This window comes from Piliocolobus tephrosceles, chromosome 13 (genome assembly GCF_002776525.5).
Source record: "Piliocolobus tephrosceles isolate RC106 chromosome 13, ASM277652v3, whole genome shotgun sequence".
Classification (NCBI taxonomy): Eukaryota; Metazoa; Chordata; class Mammalia; order Primates; family Cercopithecidae; genus Piliocolobus; species Piliocolobus tephrosceles.
The window spans coordinates 59,656,662-59,675,310 of NC_045446.1; the positions used below are offsets into that span (position 1 = coordinate 59,656,662).

The 18,649-nt window shown below is 39.9% G+C and overlaps 1 pseudogene across 1 annotated transcript in view; it reads left to right on the top strand.

Annotated features, from left to right (window-relative positions):
- Positions 1–15,370: 15,370 nt before the first annotated feature.
- Positions 15,371–18,649, top strand: part of LOC111529795 — a 99,583-nt pseudogene continuing 96,304 nt past the window's right edge. Inside the window, exon 1 of the transcript XR_003307137.2 lies at positions 15,371–15,415. The product of XR_003307137.2 is annotated as a galactose-1-phosphate uridylyltransferase pseudogene (transcript). The remainder of the gene's footprint in view (positions 15,416–18,649) is intronic.

Below are 18,649 nucleotides of genomic sequence, written 5' to 3' on the forward strand. Positions count from 1 at the left end.
TTTGCATCGATGTTCATCAGGGAGATTGGTCTAAAATTCTCTTTTTTTGTTGTGTCTCTGCCAGGCTTTGGTATCAGGATGATACAACATACCAGAATCTCTTGGACACATTTAAGAAAGGTATATTTCTGTGAGTGGAATGCACACGTTGCGAAGCAGCTCCTCAAAAATCTTCTCTGCAGTTTCTATCTGAAGACGTTTCCTTTCTCACTGTCAGCCTCAATGCACTGCAGAATATCCCTTTCGCAGACTAAGTATAACAGTGTTTTGATACTGCTCAATGGAAAGAGAAGCTTAACTGTGTGAGCAGAATTCACGTGACACAGAGCCGATACACAGAAAGCTTCCTTCTGGTTTCTCTCTGAGGTTATTTTTTTTCAGGATATTCTAAAGATAGTTTCCAAATGTCCTTTCACAGATTCCACAGAAACAATGATTTCAAACGACTCAATGTGAAGAATGATTTCACTCTATGAGATGAATAGAAACATCACAACAGAGAAGCACAGAAAGCTTCTCTCCAATTCTCGATGGATGACATTTCCTTGCTCAACACAGGCATCCGGTTGCCACTTATTATCCCTTCACAGAACCATCAAAACCGACTTTCAAACTGCGAATTTTAGAGTAAGCTTTAACCCTGTGAAAAGAATGGACATGTCAGAGAACAGTTTTTTCGAGTGCTTCTTTCTGTTTTTTTTTTGGACGACATTTCACTTTTTGCCATAGTCTTCAATGTGCTCCGAATATCACTCTTTTGGTTTTACAGGAACACTTTTCAAATGGTGCCTTAAGGGAAGAAAGTTATAACTCACGAAGTGGAATGCACACGTCACCAAGCAGATTCTCAGAAAGCCCCTCTCCAGTTTTTATTTGACTAGATTTCCTATTACACCATAGGCCCAAATGTGATCCCAAATATCCCTTTGCAGATCCATCCACGAGGGAGTTCCCAAGCTATGTAATGTAAAGAAAGATTCTTCTATGTGAGATGAATAAACACAGCAAAAAGCAGATTCACAGAAAGCTTCTTTCCAGTTTTTCTCTGAAGATATTTCCTTTTTCACCACAGTCCTGATTGTGCTGCCGAAGGTCCTTTTGTGGATCTGTCCATGACAGTTTCCAAGCTGTGTAATGTAAAGAAAGCTTTATCTAGGTCAGATGATTACACATATCACAAAGTAGTATCCCAGAATGTTTCTTTACAGTTTTTGTCTGAGGCTATTACCCTTTTCACCACTGGCATCAACATGCTCCCGAATATCACTTGGTACCTGCTTCTCCAAAAGGGTTTCCCCGACGCTGTATGAGAAGAGAGATGTGACACTGTGAGTGGAATGCACACATCACAAAGCAGTTCCTCGGAAAGCTTCTCTCCAGTTTCGGTCTGAACATATTTCCTTTTTCACTGTAAGCCTCTAAGTGCTCCCGAATATCCCATCACATGCTAAACATACACAGGGTTAGAAAACTGCTCAGTGAAAGGAGAGGCTTAACTGAGCGAGAGGAATTAAGGTGACACAGAGCAGTTTCACAGAAAGCTTCCTACTGGATTTTTCCTGAGGATATTTCTCTCCTCAAAATCTAAGAATCTTTCCCAAATTTCCTTCCTCTGATGCCACAAAAACAGTGATTTCATGCCGCTCAAATGAAAGAATGGTTTACCTCTATGAGGGGAATACATATATCACAAGGCAGTTGCTCAGAAAGATTCTCTGTAAGTTTCATCTGAAGACTTTTCCTTTCTCACCACAACCCTCAAATAGCCCCTGATTATCCCTTCGTAGTCTAAAAAAAAACAGTGTTATGATACTGCTCAATGAAAAGAGAAGCTTAACGGTGTGAGCGGAATTCACGAGACACAGAGCAGGTTCACAGAAAGCTTTCTTCTGGTTTCTCTCTGAGGTTATGTATTCTTCAGGATATTCTAAAGAGCGTCTCCAAATGTCCTTTCTCAGATTCCACAGAAACAGTGATTTCAAACTGCTCAATCCAAAGAATGATTTAATTCTTTGAGATGAACACAAACATCACAAAAGAGTTGCAGAGAAAGCTTGTCTCCAATTTTTGATCGGAGACATTTCCTTGATTGGCACAGGCCTCCGGTTGCCCCTTACTATCCCTTTGCAGAACCTCAGAGGCTGACTTTCAAACTGGGAAACGTAGAGCAAGCTTTAACCCTGTGAAAAGAATGGGCAGGTCAGAGAGCAGTTTCTTCGAGTGCTTATTTGTTTTTTACTGGATGAGATTTCACTTTTTGCCATAGTCTTCAATGTGCTCCGAATATCACTCTTTTGATTTTACAGGAACAGTGTTCAAACTGTGCCTTATGAGAAGAACATTAAAACTCCCTGAGTGGAGGGCAAACATCACCAAGGAGTTTCTCAGAAAGCTTCTCTCCACTTTTTATCTAACCATATTTCCTATTTGACCATAGGCCCGAATATGATCCCAAATATCCCTGTGTGGATCCATCCACGAGGGAGTTTCCAAGCTCTGTAATGTAAAGAATGCTTCATCTATGTCAGAGGAATAAACATAGATAAACGAAGATTTACAGAAAGCTTCTTTCCAGTTCTTATCTGAGGATATTTCCTTTCTCAATATAATAGTAAGCATGCTCCCGAGAGTCCCTTCGTGGATCCGTCCATGACAGTTTTGAAGCTGTGTAATGTAAGGAAATCTTTATCTCTGTGAGATGATTACACACATCACAGAGTAGTTTCCTAGAAAGCTTCTTTCCAGGTTTTGTCTGAGGTTATTTCCCTTTTCATCATTGGCAATAACATTCTCCCGAATATCACTTGGTACCTGTTTCTCCAAAAGGGTTTCCCTGACTCTGTATAGGAAGAGAGGTATAGCACTGTGAGTGGAATGCACACGTCACAGAGCAGTTCCTCGGAAAGCTTCGCTCCAGTTTCGGTCTGAACATATTTCCTTTTTCACCAAAAGCCTCAAAGTGCTCCGGAATGTCTCATCACACGCTAAACATACACAGGGTTATAAAACTACTCAACATAAGGAGAGGCTTAACTAAGCAAGAGAAATTAAGATGACACAGAGTAGTTTCACAGAAAGCTTCCTTGTGGATTTTACCTGAGAATGTTTCTTTCTCCGTGATCTAAGAATCGTTCCCAAATGTTCTTCCTGAGATTTCACAAAAACAGTGATTTCAATCTGCTCAATCCAAAGAATGGTTTAAATCTAGGAGATGAATACACACATTGCAAAGCAGTTGCTTAGAAAGTTACACTGCAGCTTTCATCGGAAGATATTTCCTTGCTCACCACCAGCCTACGGGAGTCACTAAATATCCCTTCACAGATGCTTCAAAGACAGAATTTCGAAACTGGGCAACACAGAGTAAGCATAAATTCTGTGAAGCAAATGCACATATCAGAGAGCAGATTCTTGGAAAGCTTCTTTCTCGATTTTATGTCAGTGTATTTCACAATTTGCCATAGTCCTCAGGGCGCTCCGAAATATCACATTTTCAGTTACACAGGAATAGTGTTTAAACATTGTCTTGTGAGAAAAGAGGTATAACTCCCTGAGTGGAATGCATACATCACAAGCAGTTTCTCACAAACTTTTATCCAGTTTTTATCTGAAGATATCTCCTCTTTCACCATAGGTCTGAATGTGCTCCCGAACGTCCCTTCGTGGATTCGTGTGTGACAGAGTTTCCAAACTGCGTAATATAAGAAAAGTTTGAACTATGAGAGATGAATAGATATATCTAACATGAAGCAGTTTCACAGAAATCTTCTTTCCAGTTTTTGTCTGAGGATATTTCCTTTTTCACCATAGCCGTCCCTATACTTCCGAATGTCTCTTGGTAACTTTTTCACCAAAAGGGATTCTGGTATCCCCTAGGAGAAGAAAGGTATATTTCTGTGAGTGGAATGCACACGTCACAAAGCAGCTCCTCATAAAACTTCTCTCCACTTTCTATCTGAAGACGTTTCCTTTCTCACCGTAACCCTCAAATCGCTCCGGAATATCCCTTCACAGTCTGAACAAAAACAGTTTCATGACACTGCTCAGTGAAAAGAGAAGCTTATCTGTGTGAGCAGAATTCACGTGACACAGAGCAGGTTCACAGAAAGCTTCCCTCTGGTTTCTATCTGAGATTATTTCTTTTTCAGGGTGTTCTAAAGAGCATCTCCAAATGTCCTTTCTCAGATTCCACAGAAACAGTGATTTCAAACTCCTGAATCCAATGAATGATTTAACTCTTTGAGATGAACACAAACATCACAAAAAAGTTGCGCACAAAGCTTCTCTCCAATTTTCGATGGGAGACATTTCCTTGCTCGATACAGGCCTCCGGTTGCTGCTTACTATCCCTTTGCAGAACCCTCAGAGGCTGACTTTCAAACTGGGAAATGCAGAGTAAGCTTTAGCCCTGTGAAAAGAATGGGTATGTCAGAGAGCAGTTTCCTCGAGTGCTTCTTTCTGATTTTTATTGGATGACATTTCACTTTTTGCCATACTCTTCAATGTACTCCGAATATCACTCTTTTGGTTTTAGAGGAGCAGTGTTCAAACTGTGCCTTATAAGAACACTAAAACTCCCTGAGTGGAATGCACACATCACCAAGCGGTTTCTCAGAAAGCTTCTCTCCAGTTTTTATCTGACTATATTTCCTATTTGACCATAGACACGAATGTGATCCCAAATATCCCTTCGTGGATCCATCCACGAGGGTGTTTCCGAGCTGCGTAATGTAAATAAAGCTTCATCTATGTGAGAAGAATAAACAGAAAAAAGCAGATTCACAAAAGCTTCTTTCCAGTTTTTATCTGAGCATATTTTCTCTTTCACCACAGTCCTGAGCATGCTTCTGAAAGTCCCTTCGTGGATCCGTCCATGACAGTTTTCAAGCAGTGTAATTTAAGGAAACCTTTATCCCTGTGAGATGATTACACATCTCATAGAGTACTTTCCTAGAAAACTTCTTTCCAGGTTTTGTCTGAGGCTATTTCCATTTTCATCATCGGCATCAATATGCTCCCGAATATCACCTGGTACCTGTTTCTCCAAAAGGGTTTCCCTGACCCTCTATGAGAAGAGAGGTATAACACTGTGAGTGGAATGCACACGTCACAAAGCAGTTCCTCGGAAAGCTTCTCTCCAGTTTCGGTCTGAACATGTTTCCTTTTTCACCGTAAGCCTCAAAGTGCTCCCAAATGTCCCATCACATGATAAACATACACAGGGTTGTGAAACTACTCAACGTAAGGAGAGGCTTAACTGAGTGAGGGGAATTAAGATGACAAAGAGTTGTTTCACAGAAACCTTCATTCCGGATTTTACCAAAGGATATTTCGTTCTCCATGTTCCAAGTATCGTTCCCAAATGTCCTTCCTCAGATTCCACAAAAATAGTGATTTCAATCTGCTCAATCCAAAGAATGGTTTAAACCTAGGAGACGAATGCACACATCACAAAGCAGTTGCTCAGAGAGTTACTCTGCAGGTTTCATCGGAAGATGTTTCCTTGCTCACCACAAGCCTCTGGGCATCACTAAATATACCTTCACAGATTCTTCAGAGACAGAATTTCGAAACTGGGCAACATAGAGCAAGCATAAATTCTCTGAAGTGAATGCATATATCAGAGAGCAGATTCTTGGAAGGCTTCTTTCTCGATTTTATTGCAGTATATTTCACTATTTGCCATAGACCTCAAGGCGCTCCAAAATATCACATTTTCAGTTACACAGGAGCAGGATTTAAACACTGCCTTGTGAGAAGAGAGGCATAAGTCCCTGAGCGGAATGCATACATCACAAGTAGTTTCTCAGAAAGCTTCTATCCAGTTTTTATCTGAAGATATCTCCTCTTTCAACGTAGGTCTGAATGTGCTCCCCAATGTCCCTTTGCAGATTCGTGCATGATGGAGTTTCCAAGCTGTGTAATATAAGAAACGGTTGAACTATGCGAGATGAATAGCTATATCTAACACGAAGCTGTTTCACAGAAATCTTCTTTGTGGTTTTGTCTCAGGATATTTCCATTTTAACCACAGCCGTCCCTATACTCCCGAATGTCGATTGGTAGCTTTTTCTCCAAAAGGGACGCCGGAATCCGCCAGGAGAAGAAAGGTATATTTCTGTGAGTGCAATGAACACGTCACAAAACAGCTCCTCAGAAAGCTTCTCTCCAGTTTCTATCTGAAGACGTTTCCTTTCTCACATTAACCCTCAAATCGCTCCTGAATATCCCTTTGCAGTCTAAACACAAACAGTGTTATGATACTGTTCAATGAAAAGAGAAGCTTATCTGTGTGAGCAGAATTCACGTGACACAGAGCAGGTTCACAGAAAGATCTCTTCTGGTTTCTCTCAGTGGTTATTTCTTTTTCAGGGTATTCTAAAGAGCATCTCCAAATGTCCTTTCTCTGATTCCACAGAAACAGTGATTTCAAGCTGCTCAATCGAAGGAATGATTTAACTCTTTGAGATGAATAGAAATATCCCAAAAGAGATCCGCAGAAAGCTTCTCTCCAATTTTCGATGGGAGATATTTCCTTGCTCGACACAGGCCTCCGGTTGCCACTTACTATCCCTTTGCAGAACCCTCAGAGGCTGACTTTCAAACTGGGAAATGTAGAGTGAGCTTTAACCCTGTGGAAAGAATGGGCATGTCAGAGAACACTTTCTTTGAGTGCTTCCTTCTGTTTTTTATTGGACGATATTTCACTTTTGCCATAGTCTTCAAAGTGCTCCAAATATCACTCTTTTGGTTTCAAAGGAACAGTGTTCAAACTGTGCCTTATGAGAAGAACATGAAAACTCCCTGAGTCGAATGCACATGTCACCAAGCTGTTTCTCAGAAAGTTTCTCACCAGTTTTTATCTGACTATATTTCCTATTTGATCATAGGCCCAAATGTGATACCAAATATCCTTTCATGGATCCATCCACGAGGAAGTTTCCAAGCTGGGCAATGTAAAGAAGCTTTCATCTATGTGAGAATATAAACATAAGAAAAAGCAGATTCAGAGAAGTCTTCTTTCCAGTTTTTATCTGAAGACATTTCCTTTTTCACCATAGTCCTGAGTGTGCTCACAAAAGTCCCTTTGCGGATCCGTCCATGACAGTTTTCCAGCTGTGTAATATAAGGAATCCTTTACCTATGTGAGATGATTACACATATCACAGAGCAGTTTCCTAGAAAGCTTCTTTCCAGGTTTTGTCTGAGACTATTTCCCTTTTCATCTTCGGCATCAACATGGTCCCAAAAATCACTTGGTACCTGTTTTTCTAAAACGGTTTCCCCGACGCTGTATGAGAAGAGAGGTATAAAACAGTGAGTGGAATGCACACGTCACAAAGCATTTCCTCAGAAAGCTTCTCTCCAGGTTCGGTCTGAACATATTTCCGTTTTCACCGTAAGCCTCAAAGTGCTTCCGAATGTCCCATCACACACTAAACATACGCAGGGTTATAAAACTACTCAATGTAAGGAGAGGCTTAACTAAGCGAGAGGAATTAAGACGACACAGAGTAGTTTCACAAAAAGCTTCCTTCTGGATTTTACCTGAGGATATTGCTTTTTGCATATTCTAAGTATCTTTCCTAAATGTCCTTCCTCAGATTCCACAAAAACTGTGAGTTCAAGCTGCTCAATGCAAAGAATGGTTTACTTCTGTGAGATGAATAAACACATCACAAAGTAGTTGCTCAGAAAGTTTCTCTGCAGGTTTCATTGGAAGACGTTTCTTTGCTCACCACAAGCCTCCAGGCAACACTAGGTATCCCTTCACAGATTCTTCAAAGACAGAGTTTTGAAACTGGGCAACACAGAGTAAGCATTAACTCTGTGAAGTGAATGCACATATCGGAGAGCAGATTCTTGGAATGCTTCTTCCTCGATTTTATTTTGGTATATTTCACTATTCATCACAATCCTCAAAGCCCTCCAAAATGTCACGTTTTCGGTTACACAGGAACAGTGTTGAAATGCTGCCTTGTGAGAAAAGGTATAACTACCTGAGTGGAATGCATACATCACAAAGTATTTTCTCAGAAAGCTTCTATCCAGTTTTTATCTGAAGATATTTCCTCTTTAACCATAGACCTGAATGTGCTCCCAAGTGGTCTTTCATGGATCCGTGCATGAGGGTGTTTACAAACTGTGTAATATAAGAAAACTTTTAACTATGCGAGATTCATCAATATATCTAACACAAAGCAGTTTCACAGAAATCTTTCCAGTTTTGGTCCGAGGATAATTCCTTTTTATCCATAGCCATCCCTATACTCCCAAATGTTTCCTGGTTGCTTTTTCTCCAAAAGGATTCCAAAATCCCCTAGGAGAAGAAAGGTATATTTCTGTGACTGCAATGCACACATCACAAAGCAGTTTCTCAGAGAGCTCCTCTCCAGTTTCTATCTGAAGGCGTTTCCTTTCTCACCATAAGGCTCCAAGTGCTCTGGAATATCCCTTCGCACACTAACTAAACAAAAACAGTGTTACGATACTGCTCAATGAAAAGAGAAGCTTCACTGTGTGAGCGGAATTCATGTGACACAGAGCAGTTTCACAGAAAGCTTCCTTCTGGTTTCTCTCTGAGGTTATTTCTTTTTCAGGATAATCTAAAGAGCGTTTCCAAATGTCCTGTCTCAGATTCCACAGAAACAGTGATTTCAAACTGCTCAATCCAAAGAATGATTTAACTCTATGAGATGAATACAAACATCACAAAAGAGTTGCGCAAAAAGCTTCTCTCCAATTTTCAATGGAAGACATTTCCTTTCTCGACACAGGCCCCCACTTGCCACTTACTATCACTTCGCAGAACCTGAAAGAGCGACTTACAAACTGGGAAATGTAGAGTAATCTTTAACCGTGTGAAAAGAATGTACATGAACAGAGCAGTGTCTTTGAGTGCGTCTTTCTGTTTTTTCTTGGACGCCATTTCACTTTTTTCCACAGTCTTCAATGTGCTCCAAAAAACACTCTTTTGGTTTTTCAGGAACAGAGTTCAAACTGTGCCTTATGAGAAGAAATTTATAACTTCCTGAGTGGAATGCTCACATCACCAAGCAGTTTCTCAGAAAGCTTCTCTCCAGTTTTTATCTGACTGTATTTCCTATTTCACCATAGGTCCCAATGTGATCCCAAATATCCCTTCGCGGATCCATCCACGAAGGAGTTTCCAAGCTGAGTAATGTAAAGAAAGCTTCATCTATGTGAGATGAATAAACATAGCAAAAAGCACATTGACAGAAAGCTTCTTTCCAGGTTTTATCGGAAGATATTTCCTTTTTCACCATAGTCCTGAATGGGCTCCCGAAGGTCCCTTCCTGGATCCGTCCATGATAGTTTCCAAGCTGCGTAATGCAAACAAAGCTTTATCTATGTTGGATGATAACACATAACACAGAGCACTTTCCTACAAAGCATCTTTCCTGTTTTTGTCTGAGGCTATTACCCTTTTCACCATCGGCATCAACATGCTCCAGAATATGACTTGATACCTGTTTCTCCAAAAGGGTTTCCCCAACGCTGTATGAGAAGAGAGTTTTAACACTGTGAGTGGAATGCACACGTAACAAAGCAATTCCTCGCAAGGCTTCTCTCCAGTTTCGGTCTAAAGATATTTCCTTTTTCACCATAAGCCTCAAAGTGCTCCTGAATATCCCATCACATGCTAAACATACAAAGGGTTAGAAAACTGTTCAATGAAAACAGAAGCTTAACTGAGCAGGAGGAATTAAGACGAAACAGAGCAGTTTCACAGAAAGCTTCCTTCTGGATTCTATCTGAGGATATTTCTTTCTCCGTATTCTAAGGATCATTCCCAAATGTCCTTCCTCAGATTCCACAAAAACAGTGATTTCAAGCTGCTCAATCCAAAGAATGGTTTAACTCTATGAGATGAATACACACATTGCAAATCAGTTGCTCAGAAATTTTCTCTTCAGGTTTCAACGGAAGACGTTTCTTTGCTCACCACAAGCCTCTGGGCGTCAGTAAATATCCCTCCACAGATTCTTCAAAGACAGAGTTTCGAAACTGGGCAACATAGAGTAAGCATTAACTCTATGAATTGAATGCCCATATCAGAGAGCAGATTCTTTTAACGCTTCTTCCTCGATTTTATTTCAGTATATTTCACTATTCGCCATAGTCCTCAATGCGCTCCGAAATATCACTTTTTCGGTTTCTCAGGAACAGTGTTCGAATGCTGCCTTGTGAGAAAAGCAGTATAACTTCCTGAGTGGAATGCATACGTCACAATGTAGTTTCTCAGAAAACTTCTATCCTGTTTTATCTGAAGATATCTCCTCTTTCACCATAGGCCTTTATGTGCTCCTGAAAGTCCCTTCACAGATCCGTGCATGAAGAAGTTTCCAAACATTGTAACATAAGAGAAGTTTTAACTATGCGAGATGAATAAATATATCTAACAAAAAGCAGTCTCACAGAAATTTTCTTTCCAATTTTTGTCTGAGAATATTTGCACATTCACCATAGCTGTCCTTTTACTCCCTAATGTCTCTTGATAGCTCTTACTCCAAAAAGGATTCTGGAATCCTCTAGGAGAAGAAAAGTATATTTTTTGTGAGTGGAATTCACACGTCACAAAGCAACTCCTCAGAAAGCTTCTTTCCAGTTTCTATCTGAAGACGTTTCCTTTCTCAGTGTAAGCCTCAAAGCACTCTGGAATATTCCTTCACAGACTAAACAAAAAGAGTGATATGATACTGCTCAATGAAAAGAGAAGATTAACTGTGTGAGCCTAATTCACGTGACACAGAGCAGTTTCACAGAAAGCTTCCTTCTGGTTTCTCTCTGAGTTACTTCTTTTTCAGGATATTCTAAAGAGGGATTCCAAATGTCTTTTCTCAGATTACACAGAAAAGTGATTTCAAACTGCTCATCCAAAGAATGATTTAACTCTATGAGATGAACACAAACATCACAAAAGTGTTGCTCAGAAAGCTTCTCTCCAATTTTCAATGGAAGACATTTCCTTGCTCAACACAGGCCTCTGGTTACCACTTACTATCCCTTCACAGAACCCTCAAAGACCGAGTTTCAAACTGGGAAATGTACAGTAAGTTTTAACCCTGTGAAAAGAATGGACATGTCAGAGAGCAGTTTCTTCGAGTGCTTCTGTCTGTTTTTTATTGGACGACATTTCACTTTCTGCCATAGTCTTCAATGTGCTCCAAATATCACTCTTTTGGTTTTACAGGAAAGCTATTCAAACTGTGCCTTATGGGAAGAAAGTTATGACTCCCTGAGTGGAATGCACACATCACTAAGCAGTTGCTCAGAAAGTTTCTCTCCAGCTTTTATCTGACTATATTTCCCATTTCACCGTAGGCCTGAATGTGACCCCAAATATTCCTTCACGGATCCATCCATGAGGGAGTTTCCAAGCCGTGTAATGTAGAGAAAGCTTCAACTATGTGAGATGAATAAACATAGCAAAAAGCAGATTCACAGAAAGCTTCGCAGTTTTTATCTGAAAATACTTCCTTTATAACCATAGTCCTGAATCTGCTCCCCAAGGTCCCTTCCTGGATCCATCCATGACAGTTTCCAAGCTGCGTAATGTAAAGAATGCTTTATCTATGTGAGAAGATTACAGATATCACATGGTAGTTTCCTAGAATGTTTCTTTCCAGTTTTTGTGTGAGGCTATTTCCCTTTTCACCATTTGCAGCAACATGCTCCCGAATATCAGTTGGTACCTGTTTCTCCAAAAGGGTTTCATCGACACTGTATGAAAAGAGAGGTATAACACTGTGAGTGGAATGCACACGTCATATAGCAGTTCCTTGGAAAGTTTCTCTCCAGTTTCGGTCTGAACATATTTCCTTTTTCACCATAAGCCTCAAAGTGCTCCCGAATATCCCATCACACGCTAAACATACACAGAGTTAGAAAACTGCTCAATAAAAAGAGAGGCTTAACTGAGCGACAGGAATTAAGACGACTCAGAGTAGTTTCATAGAAAGCTTCCTACTGGATATTTTCTGAGGATATTTCTTTCTTCATAATCTAAGGATCGTTCCCAAATGTCCTTCCTCAAATTCCACAAAAACAGTGATTTCAAGCTGCTCAATCAAAAGAATGGTTTAACTCTATGAAACAAATAGACACATCACAAAGCAGTTGCTGACAATGTTTCTCTGCACGTTTCACTGAAAGACGTTTCCTCACTCACCACAATCCTCCAGGCGTCACTAAATAGCCCTTAACAGATCCTTCAAAGACAGAGTTTCGAAACTGGGCAACACAGAGTAAACATTAACTCTGTGAAGTGAATGCACATATCAGAGAGCAGATTCTTGGAACGGTTCTTCCTTGATTTTATTTCAGTATATTTCACTATTCGCTATAGACCTCAATGCACTCCAAAATATCACTTTTTCCATTTCTCAGGAACAGTGTTCAAACACTGCCTTGTGAGAAAAGAGGTATAACTCCCTGAGTGGAATGCATACATCACAAAGTAGTTTCTCAGAAAGCTTCTATTCAGTTTTTATCTGAAGATATCTCCTCTTTCACCATGTGCCAGAATGTGCTCCCGAATGTCCTTTCTCGGATCCATGCATGACGGAGTCTCCAAACTGCGTAATATAAGTAAAGTTTCAACTATGCGAGATGAATAAATATATTTAACACTAAGCGGTTTGACAATAATCTTCTTTACTGTTTTTCTCTGAGGATATTTCCTTCTTCACAATAATCGTCCCTATACTCCCGAATATCTCTCGGTAGCTTTTATTCAAAAGGGATTTCGGAATCCTCTATGAGAGGAATGGTATATTTCTGTGAGTGGCATGCACACGTAACAAAGCAGCTCCTCAGAAAGCTCCTCACCAGTTTCTATCGGAAGATGTTTTCTTTCTCACAGTAAGCCTCAAAGAGCTCCAGAATATCCTTTCATCCACTAAACATAAACAATGTTATGATACTGCTCAATGAAAAGAGAAGCTTAACTGTGTGAGCCTAATTCACGTGACACAGAGCAGTTTCACAGAAAGCTTCCTTCTGGTTTCTCTCTGAGGTTATTTCTTTTTCAGAATATTCTAAAGAGCGTTTCCAAATGTCCTTTCTCAGATTCCACAGAAACAGTGATTTCAAACTGCTCAATCCAAAGAATGATTTAACTCTATGAGATAAATACGAACATCACAAAAGTGTTGTGCAGAAAACTTCTCTCCAATTTTCGATGGAAGACACTTCCTTTCTCAAAACAGGCCTCCGGTTGCCACTTACTATCCCTTCACAGAACCCTCAAACATCAATTTTCAAGATGGGAAATGTACAGTTAACTTTAAGCCAGTGAAAACAATGGACATGTCGAGAGCAGTTTCTTCGAGTGATTCTTTCTGTTTTTTATTGGACGTCTTTTCACTTTTTGCCATAGTCTTCAATGTGCTCCGAATATCAATCTTTTGGTTTTACAGGAACAGTTTTCAAACTGTACCTAATGAGAAGAAAGTTACAAATCCCTAAGTGAAATGCACACATCACCTAGCAGTTTCTCAGAAAGCTTCTCTCCAGTTTTTATCTGACTATATTTCCTATTTCTTCATAGGCCCAAATGTGATCCCAAATATCCCTTCGTGGATCCATCCATGAGGGGGTTTCCAAGCTGTGTAATGTAAGGCAGCTTCATTTATGTGAGACGAATAAACATAGCAAAAAGGAGATTCACAGAAAGCTTCTTTCCAGTTTCTATCTGAAGATATTTCCTTGTTCACCATAGTCCTGAAAAGAAAGCTTTATCTATGTGAGATTATTACACATATCACAGAATAGCTTCCTAGAAAGCTTCTTTCCAGTTTTTGTCTGAGGCTATTTCCCTTTTCACCACTGGCATCAACATGCTCCCAAAAATCACTTGGTACCTTTTCCTCCAAAAGGGTTTCCCTGACACTGTATGAGAAGAGAGGTATAACACTGTGAGTGAAATACAAAAGTCACAAAGCAATTCCTCGGAAAGCTTCTCCCCAGTTTCGGTCTGAATGTATTTCCTTTTTCACAATAAGCCTCAAAGTGCTCCCGAATATCCCATCACACGCTAAACATACACAGGGTTAGAAAATTACTCAAAGAAAAGAAAGGCTTAACTGAGTGAGAGGAATTGAGACGACACAGGGGAGTTTCACAGAAAGCTTCCTTCTGGATTTTACCTGAGGTTATTTCTTTCTCCATAGTCTAGGAATCGTTTCCAAATGTCCTTCCTCAGATTCCACATAAACAGGGATTTCAAGCAGCTCAATCCAAAGTATGGTTTAACTCTATGAGAGGAATACACACATCACAAAGCAGTTGCTGAAAATGTTTCTCTGCAGGTTTCATCAGAAGACATTACGTCGCTCACTACAAGCATCCAGGCGTCACTAAATATCCCTTCACAGATTCTTCAAAGACAGAGTTTCTAAAATGGGCAACATAGAGTAAGCATAAGCTCTGTGAATGGAATGCCCATATCAGGGATCAGATTATTGGAACGCTTCTTCCTTGATTTCATTTCAGTATATTTCACTATTCCCCACAATCCTCAATGCGTTCCAAAATATCAGTTTTTCGGTTTCACAGGAACAGTGTTCAAACACAGCCTTGTGAGAAAAGAGGTATAACACCCTGAGTGGAATGCATACATCACAAAGTAGTTTCTTAGAAAGCTTCTATCCAGTTATTATCTGAAGATACCTCCTCTTTCACTGTAGGGCTGAATGTGTTCCCAAATGTCCCTTCATGGAACTGTACATGACAGAGTTTCAAAACTGTGTAATACAATTAAAATTTTAACTATGCGAGATGAATAAATATATCTAACACAAAGCAGTCTCACAGAAATCTTCTATCCAGCTTTTGTCTCAGGATATTTCCTTCTTCATCACAGTCGTTGCTATACACCAGAATATCTCTTGGTAGCTTTTTCTCCAAAAGGGATTCCGGAATCCTCTAGGAGAAGAACGGTATAGTTCTTTGAATGAAATGCATACGTCACAAAGCAGCCCTTCAGAAAGCTTCTCTCCAGTTTCTATCTGAAGACGTTTCCTTTCTCACTGTAAACCTCAAAGCCCTCCAGAATATCCCTTTGCAGAATAAACAAAAACAGTGTTATTATACAGCTCAATGAAAAGAGAAGAATAACTGTGTGAGTGGGATTCAAGTGACACAGAGCTGTTTCACAGAAAGCTTCCTTCTGGTTTCTCTCTGAGGTTATTTATTTTCAGGATATTCTAAAGAGCGTTTCCAAATGTCCTTTTTCAGATTATACAGAAACAGTGATTTCAAACTGCTCATTCCAAAGAATCATTTAAGGCTATGAGAATACAATCATCACAAAGGAGTTGCCCAGAAAGCTTCTCTCCAATTTTCGATGGAAGACATTTTCTTGCTAGACAAGAAATATCAAGAGATATTCGTGAGTCGACTATGGTGAGAAAGGAAATATCCTCAGTCCAAAACTGGACAGAAGATTTCTGTGAAATTGTCTTGGGTTAGATATACTTATTGTTATTGCATAGTTACAACATTAATTGTAATATGCACTTTGGAAACTCTGTCATGCACAGATCCATGAACGGATGTTCGGGAGCACATTCAGGCCTATAGTGAAGGAGGAGATATCTTCAGATAAAAACAGGATAGAAGGTTTCTGAGAAGCTACTTTGTGATGTATGTATTCCATTCAGGGAGTTATACCTCTTTTCTCACAAGGCTGTTTTTGAACACTGTTCCTGTGAAACCGAAAAAGTGATATTTCGGAACACTTTGAGGACTATGGCGAGTAGTGAAATATACTGAAATAAAATTGAGGAAGAAGCGTTCCCAGAATCTGTTTTCTGATACGTGCATTCCCTTCACAGAGTTAATGATTGCTCTATGTTGCCCAGTTTCGAAACTCTGTCTTGAAGAATCTGTGAAGGGATATTTATTGACTCTCGGAGGCCTGTGGTGAGCGAGGAAACGTCTTCCAATGAAACCTGCAGAGAAACGTTCTGAGCAACTGCTTTGTGATCATGTGTATTCGTCTCCTAGAATTAAACAATTCTTTGGATTGAGCAGCCGGAAATCACTGTTTTTCTGGAAACTCAGGAAGGATATTGGGAACAATCCTTAGAATATGGAGAAAGAAATATCCTCAGGTAAAATCCAGAGGGAAGCTTTCTGTGAAACTACTCTGTGGTGTCTTAATTCCTCTCACCCAGTTAAGCCTCTCATTTCATTGAGCAGTTTTCTGGAACTGTGTATGTTTAGCGTGTCATGCGATATTCAGGAGCACATTGAGGCTAACGGTAAAAAAGGAAATATGTTCAAACTGAAACTGGAGAGAAGCTTTCAGAGGAACTGCTTTGTGCCGTGTGCATTCCAGTCAAAGTGTTATATCTCTCTGCTCATACAGCGTCGGGGAATCCCTTTAGGAGAAACAGGTACAAAGTTATATTCGGGAGCATGCTGATGCCGATGGTGAAAAGGGAAATAGCTTCAGAAAAAAAGTGGAAAGAAGCTTTCTAGGAAACTACTCTATGATATGTGTAATCATCTCACATAGATAAAGCTTTCTTTACACTACGCAGCCGGGTAACTGTCATGGACGGATCTAAGAAGGGACCTTCAGGAGCACATTCATGACTATGGTAAAAAAGGAAATATTTTCAGATAAAAACTGGAAAGAAGCTTTCTTTGAATCTGCTTTTTGCTATGTTTATTCATCTCACATAGATGAAGCTTTCTTTACATTACACAGTTTGGAAACTCCCTCATGGATGGATCCGCGAAGGGATATTTTGGATCATATTCGGGCCTATAGTGAAATAACAAATATAGTACGATAAAAACTGGAGGGAAGCTTACTGAGAAACTGCTTGGTGATGTGTGCATTCCACTCAGGGAGTTAAAACTTTCTTCTCATAAGGCAAAGTTTGAACACTGTTCCAGTGAAACCAAAAGAGTGATATTCAGAGCACTTTGAAGACTATGGCAAAAAGTGAAATGGCGTCCAATAAAAAACAGAAAGTAGCATTAGAAGAATCTGCTCTCAAATATCCATTCTTTTCACAGGGATAAATCTTACTGTACATTTCCCAGTTTGAAAGTCTGTCTTTTACGGTTATGCGAAGGGATAATAAATGGCAATCTGAGGCCTGTGTGAGGCAAAGAAATGTCTTCCATTGAAAATCGGAAAGAAGCTTTCTGTGCACCTCTTTTTTGATGTTTATATTCATATCAGAGAGTTAAATCATTCTTTGGATTGAGCAGTTTGAAATCACTGTTTCTGTGGAATATGAGAAAGGACATTTGGAAACGCTCTTTGTAATATACTGAAAAAGAAATAACCTCAGAGAGAAACCAAAAGGGAGCTTTCTGTGAAACTGCTCTGTGTAACGTGAATTCTGCTCACACAGTTAAGCTTCTCTTTCCATCGAGCTGTATCATAACACTGAATTTGTTTAGTCTGTGAAGGGATATTCAGGAGCATTTTGAGGCTTACATGAGAAAGGAAACGTCTTCAGATTGAAACTGGAGAGAAGCTTTCTGAGGAGCTGCTTTGTGACGTGTACATTCCACTCACAGAAGTAAACCTTTCTTCTCCTAGAGGATTTCGGGATCCATTTTTGAGAAAGAGCTACCAAGAGACATTTGGAACTATAGAGAGGGCTATGGTGAAAAAGGAAGTATCCTAACACAAAAACTGGAAAGAAGATTTCTGTGAAACGGCTTTGTGTTAGATATGTTTATTAATCTCACATAGTTAAAACTTTTCTTATATTATGCAGTTTGGAAACTCCGTCATGCACAGTTCCACGAAGGGACATCCGGGAGAACATTCAGGCCTACTTTGAAAGAGAAGATATATTCAGATAAAACTGGTTAGAAGCTTTCTGAGAAATTACTTTGTGATATATGCATTCCACTCAGGGAGTTATACCTCTTTTTTTTCACAAGGTGGCGTTTGAACACTGTTCCTGTGAAACCAAAAAGGTGCTATTTCGGACTGCATTGAGGACTACGGCGAATAGTGAAATATACTGAAATAAAATTGAGGAAGTGTTCCAAGAATCTGGTCTCTGATATGTGCATTCACTTCACAGAATTAATGTTTTCCAGTTATGAATCTCTGTCATTGACCAATCTGTGAAGGGATATTTAGTGCCGCCTGGAGGCTTCTGGTGAGCAAGGATACATCTTCCGATGAATCCTGCAGAGAAATGTTCTGATCCACTGCTCTGTGATCTGTGTATTCGTCTCATAGTGTTAAACCATTCTTTGGATTGAGCAGCTTGAAATCACTGTTTTTGTGGAATCTGAGGAAGGACATTTGGGAAAGATCCTTAGATTATGAAGAAAGAAATATCCTCAGGAAGCATCCACTAGGAAGCTTTCTGTGAAAATACTCTGCATCGTCCTAATTCCTATCGCTCATTAAGCCTCTCTTTTCATTGAGCAGTTTTCTAACCCTGTGTATGTTTAGCATGTGATGGGATATTCGGGAGCACTTTGAGGCTTATGGTGAAAAAGGAAATATGTTGAGTCCGAAACTGGAAAGAAGGTTTTCGAGGAACTGCTTTGTGACGTGTGCATTCCTGTCCCAGTGTTATATCTCTCTTCTCATACAGGGTCGGGGAAACCCTTTTGGAGAAACACGTACCAAGTG